This window comes from Pelobates fuscus, chromosome 2 (assembly GCF_036172605.1).
Source record: "Pelobates fuscus isolate aPelFus1 chromosome 2, aPelFus1.pri, whole genome shotgun sequence".
Classification (NCBI taxonomy): Eukaryota; Metazoa; Chordata; class Amphibia; order Anura; family Pelobatidae; genus Pelobates; species Pelobates fuscus.
The window spans coordinates 143,420,655-143,426,654 of NC_086318.1; positions in this window are offsets into that span (position 1 = coordinate 143,420,655).

Genomic DNA, 6,000 nt, shown 5'->3' on the forward strand with positions numbered 1-6,000 from the left:
GCCCGCCCACTAAAAGGGGAGTCCAAGAAGCGTTATGCCATTACTGAGATAGGCGACATACCAGCCAAATCCGAGAGTCGTACACCCATAGCGCACTAAGATAGCTATGGGTAGGGGGAAGCCACGCACACATGAACCCACCTGTACCTCTTACCCCAGACCGCTGCCATACCCCTTCACAATGACTAAAAAATAATCCAGACTCTAGGAACCTCACAAGCCTACGTGGCTAACAGTACAGATGCACCAGATACAGTCGACCCATCCTCTATCTAATCAGATCCGCTAGACCGAACAAACAGAAGGTGCTTTCTGAGTGGGCAACACACGTGGCTGGCCCCCGAGGGGTTTGCCACCCTTCCATATGAATCTTAGCATAGCTAGCTGATTATAATATATACATGCATCTGTAGCTACTTTCTGTTATCCTCCAAGAGACTACAATTCAAATCTCATGTATCTCAATGCCTTATTGATTGATTGCATCAAGACCTGCGAGTCTCACGCATACATTGAATCTTTTATTGCTTATTGGAACTGTTTACTCTGTATTAATAGAGCTTTTTGAAACAGAGAAATATAGCATCATGTACGGCATAATATGGATATACTCAGCACTGTAGCTGTAGATCGCACTGTGCAGTTTAGAATATGGTTTATATATCCATATGAACTTGATGGTACACTCACAGGAAGGAAATTCTTTGTTTTTTCACTTGTTCTTTGTCTCTCTTCCTTTTACCTTTCACCCTGCTGGCTGCTGTTTCATGTAACCAATATGTTCTAAATGTTTGCTGTGTATCCACACACGTAAAGCCTAATATGCTTCTTCACAATCTAACAGAGCCTCTTTTTGATGCATAACCAACAATCCACAATTGCCAATCATTGAGAAAGCCCATTAGGAAGAAGTATCCCAATTGATTAAATAGTTTGTCTTTAAATTGTGTGATTGGCTTACACTCCAATACTTTTTAGCCAACCTTTAAACCTGTCTTGTGTTTGGTTTATGCATAAATAAATTATACCTAAAATGTAACCATGGGTTGTGATATTTAACCCCTTCACATACCAAGTATGTCCGACAAAAAACGTTCGTTAATGACCTCGGACATACCTGGTACGTCCGTGGCAAATATGAGCGCTGGAAGCGATCATGATCGCTTCCAGACGCTCTGAAGGTATTGCAGCGATGCCTCGATGTCGATGTTGAGGCATCCTGCAATACCTCTCCTGACTGCCAGGCTGCCGAGTGATCGCTCCCCAGGAGTTGCCCCACGTGGTTGCCCCACGTGGCGCCCGGCAGTGCAGCAGAGCATCGGAAGCCATCAGGCAGGCTTCCGATGCTCTGCCTGATTGCTGAGTGCTTTGAGGGTAATAATAATAAAAATTAATTAATTAATTAATAAAATCAATGTATTGATCCCCACCCCCAGCCATGTGGCTTCCAATATGGCGCTGCCTTTGTGCTCATGTCACAGAAGTCACAGAGGTCGCATATTGCTGAGGAGGCGTATGCCATCCTTGCTTTCGAGTCTGACACGTCTATGACTGACTCCGACCCTGATTTTAACCCTGGCAGGTGCTCAGATACATCACTAGATACAGTGTATGTTGCTAGTGATGTATATAGTGATATATCTGTGGCTGCTAGGCCCCCTGCCAGAAGGAGACGTGCTGCTCCAGCTGGCAGTGCTGCTGAGGAGTGGGTAACGCCTCATCGCTAGAGGCCAAATATCCTACCCTTCACCGCTGTGACGGACCCTCTGCCGACGGATGCTCCTAGTGCTCACCAAGACCCATCAGCACCTCACCAGACACCATAAGCACTGCAGACCCCACGAACCGCCGCAGCTTGGTTGGGGTCTCGCCGTCTTCTGCCCACCCAGGACTTACGACAAGGCTCCAGGTTCCAGTGGGTATCTCTCTCCTCCAGGAGAGTATAGCAAGGTCAGCTGTAGAGCTCTTACAAGAGCTAGTAGAATCCAAGGGAGTATAATGATTATAGCAATCCCTGTAGTGATTATAGCTTTTCCCTAAAACACGAGACGAGGCTGTGAGTTGAGGGTAAGAAGATCTGAGAGTTTAATGGTACAGGTTGGATTTTTATACAACTTTTCATGCCAGAGCAACACCCACTGGACCTGATGGGGCACCAGGACACAAATTGTACAGACCAATAGAAACAATGTAACAATGCCTGACACTTCCACATACAGCACACAATCCCTCCCCTCTGCCTGTGATACAATTAAGGTAGATAATGTGTTAATGTAATTATCCCCAAGCATAAAAACAATTTTTTTATTTTACAAAGTCTCATAAGTACCCCAAAATACAACATATCCCAATAATCACCCAGATCAGAGATTAAAAGTTTTTTTTGCCCAGGCGCAGACATGATCCTATGCCCAAAACAGTTCCATAGAATTAGGCTGTGCGGCCAGTCTAGTTTGGTAGTTTGTAGTGATGTACCGAACTGTTCGCTGGCGAATAGTTCCTGGCGAACATAGCGTGTTCGCGTTCGCCACGGCGGGCAAACACATGCGCGGTTCGATCGACCCCCTATTCGTCATCATTGAGTAAACTTTGACCCTGTGCCTCACGGTCAGCAGACACATTCCAGCAAATTAGCAGCAGACCCTCCCTTCCAGACCCTCCCACCTCCTATACAGCATCCATTTTAGATTCATTCTGAAGCTGCATTCTTAGATAGAGGAGTGAAAGTGTAGCTGCTGCTCATTTGATAGGGAAATTGATAGCTAGGCTAGGGTATTCAGTGTCCACTACAGTCCTGAAGGACTCATCTGATCTCTGCTGTAAGGACAGCACCCCAAAAAGCCCTTTTTAGGGCTAGAACATCAGTCTGCTTTTTTTTAATTTATTTTTTGTGTAATGTAATTGCAGTTGCCTGCCTGCCAGCTTCTGTGTCAGGCTCACAGTGGATACTGTGCCCACTTGCCCAGTACCACCACTCATATCTGGTGTCACAATAGCTTAAGCTTGCATTTAAAAACAAAAATTTTTTTTACTGTAATAGATTGAATAGCAGTTAGTTGTCTGCAAGCGTCTGGGTGTCAGGCCTTCAGCGTGTACTCTGCCAACCTCTGCAAGTGCACTTTGCCACTCATATCTGGTGTCACAATAGCGTGCCTTTAAAAAGAAAAAAAGTTTTTCACTGTAAGCTAATAGCAGTCAGTGTCCTTAAAGCGGGAGTCAGGCCTTCAGCGTGTACTCTGCCAACCTCTGCAAGTGCACTTTGCCACTCATATCTGGTGTCACAATAGCGTGCCTTTAAAAAGAAAAAAAGTTTTTCACTGTAAGCTAATAGCAGTTAGTTGTCTGCAAGCGTCTGGTTGTCAGGCCTTCAGCATGTACTCTGCCAACCTCTGCCAGTGTACTTTGCCACTCATATCTGGTGTCACAATAGCGTGCGTTTAAAAAGAAAAAAAGTTTTTCACTGTAAGCTAATAGCAGTCAGTGTCCTTAAAGCGGGTGACAGGCCTTCAGCGTGTACTCTGCCAACCTCTGCAAGTGCACTTTGCCACTCATATCTGGTGTCACAATAGCGTGCCTTTAAAAAGAAAAAAAAGTTTTTCACTGTAAGCTAATAGCAGTCAGTGTCCTTAAAGCGGGTGTCAGGCCTTCAGCGTGTACTCTGCCAACCTCTGCAAGTGCACTTTGCCACTCATATCTGGTGTCACTATAGCGTGCCTTTAAAAAGAAAAAAGTTTTTCACTGTAAGCTAATAGCAGTCAGTGTCCTTAAAGCGGGTGTCAGGCCTACAGCGTGTACTCTGCCAACCTCTGCAAGTGCACTTTGTCACTCATATCTGGTGTCACTATCGCGTGCCTTTAAAAAGAACACATTACACACATGGACGTACGGTGTGATGATGATGATGTTGTACCCGCTGCTGCTTCCTTTGCTGAGTTGTCAGATACCAGTGAAGCAGTTGATGATGACGATGCGTCCATGGATGTCACGTGGGTGCCCGCTCGGCAAGAAGAAGAACAGGGCGAAAGTTCAGATGGGGAGACAGAGAGGAGGAGGAGGAGACGAGTTGGAAGCAGGGGGAGGTCATCGCAAGCAGCTAGTGGCACAGTCAGACAGCATGCATCGGCACCCGGGGTCAGCCCGACAGCACGCCAATCAACGCATGCTGTGCCCACCACCAGAATGCCGTCATTGCAGAGCTCAGCAGTGTGGAATTTTTTTGTGTGTCTGCCTCTGACAACAGCCATTTGCAACTTGTGCCAAAAGAAACTGAGTCGTGGGAAGTCCAAAACCCACCTAGGTACAACTGCTTTGCGTAGGCACATGATCGCACATCACAAATGCCTATGGGATCAACACATGAGTACAGGCAGCACACAAACTCAAAGCCGCCATCCTCCTCCTGGTCCAGCATCTTCAGCCACGTCAACTACTGCTGTCCTCCTTGCCCCCTCTCAACCATCCGTCACTCTGTCTCTCGCCTTGAGCAGTTCCCGCTCATCTGCCCACAGTCAGGTTTCTGTCAAGGACATGTAAGAAGGCAATGTCAGAAAGTCACCCCCTTGCCCAGCGTCTGACAGCTGGCTTGTCTGAACTATTAGCCTGCCAGCTTTTACCATACAAGCTTATGGAGTCTGAGGCTTTCAAAAAATTTGTGGCTATTGGGATACCGCAGTGGAAGGTACCCGGCCGAAATTTCTTTGCACAAAAGGCAATCCCCAACCTGTACTCGATTGTGCAAAAGGAAGTAATGGCATGTCTGGCACACAGTGTTGGGGCAAGGGTCCATCTGACCACTGATACCTGGTCTGCAAGACATGGTCAGGGCAGGTATATCACCTACACTGCGCATTGGGTAAACCTGCTGACGGCTGCCAAGCATGGAATGCGTGGCTCTGCTGAGGAGTTGGTGACACCGCCACGACTTGCAGGCAGGCCTGCTGCCACCTCCTCTACTCCTCCTACTCCATCCTCTTCCATAACCTCCTCGGCTGAGTCCTCTTCTGCTGCTGCGTCTTGCTCCACATCAACGGCACCCCCCCAGCTCCCCCGGTACTATTCCACATCCCGGATACGGCAGTGTCACGCCGTCTTGGGTTTGACTTGCTTGAAAGCTGAGTCCTCTTCTGCTGCTGCGTCTTGCTCCACATCAACAGCACCCCCCCAGCTCCCCAGGTACTATTCCACATCCCGGATACGGCAGTGTCACGCCGTCTTGGGTTTGACTTGCTTGAAAGCAGAGAGTCACACCGGACAAGCACTCCTGTCCGCCCTGAACGCACAGATGGAAAAGTGTCTGACTCCGCAGCAACTGGATATCGGCAAAGTGGTTTGTGACAACGGAACAAATTTGTTGGCGGCATTGAAGTTGGGCAAGTTGACACATGTGCCGTGCATGGCACATGTGTGTAAGCTGATCGTACAACGCTTTGTGATAAGTACACAGGCTTACAGGAAGCAGGCCAGGAAGGTGTGTGGCCATTGCAGGCGTTCCTACACGGCCATGGCGCACTTTGCAGATATCCGGCGGCGAAACAACATGCCAGTGAGGCGCTTGATTTGCGATAGCCCGACACGTTGGAATTCAACACTCCTAATGTTCGACCGCCTGCTCCAACAAGAAAAAGCCGTTAATGAATATTTGTATGACCGGGGTGCTAGGATAGCCTGTGGGGAGCTGGGAATTTTTTTTCCACGTTACTGGACGCTCATTCACAATGCCTGTAGGCTCATGCGTCCTTTTGAGGAGGTGACAAACCTAGTCAGTCGCACCGAAGGCACCATCAGCGAAATCATACCATTTGTTTTCTTCCTGGAGCGTGCCCTGTGAAGAGTGCTGGATCAGGCCGTAGATGAGCGTGAAGTGGAAGAGGAAGAGTTGTGGTCACCATCACCACCAGAAACAGCCTTATCAGCATCGCTTGCTGGAACTGCGGCAACGCTGGAAGAGGATTGTGAGGAAGAGGAGTCAGAGGAGGAATGTGGCTTTGAGGAGGAGGAGGA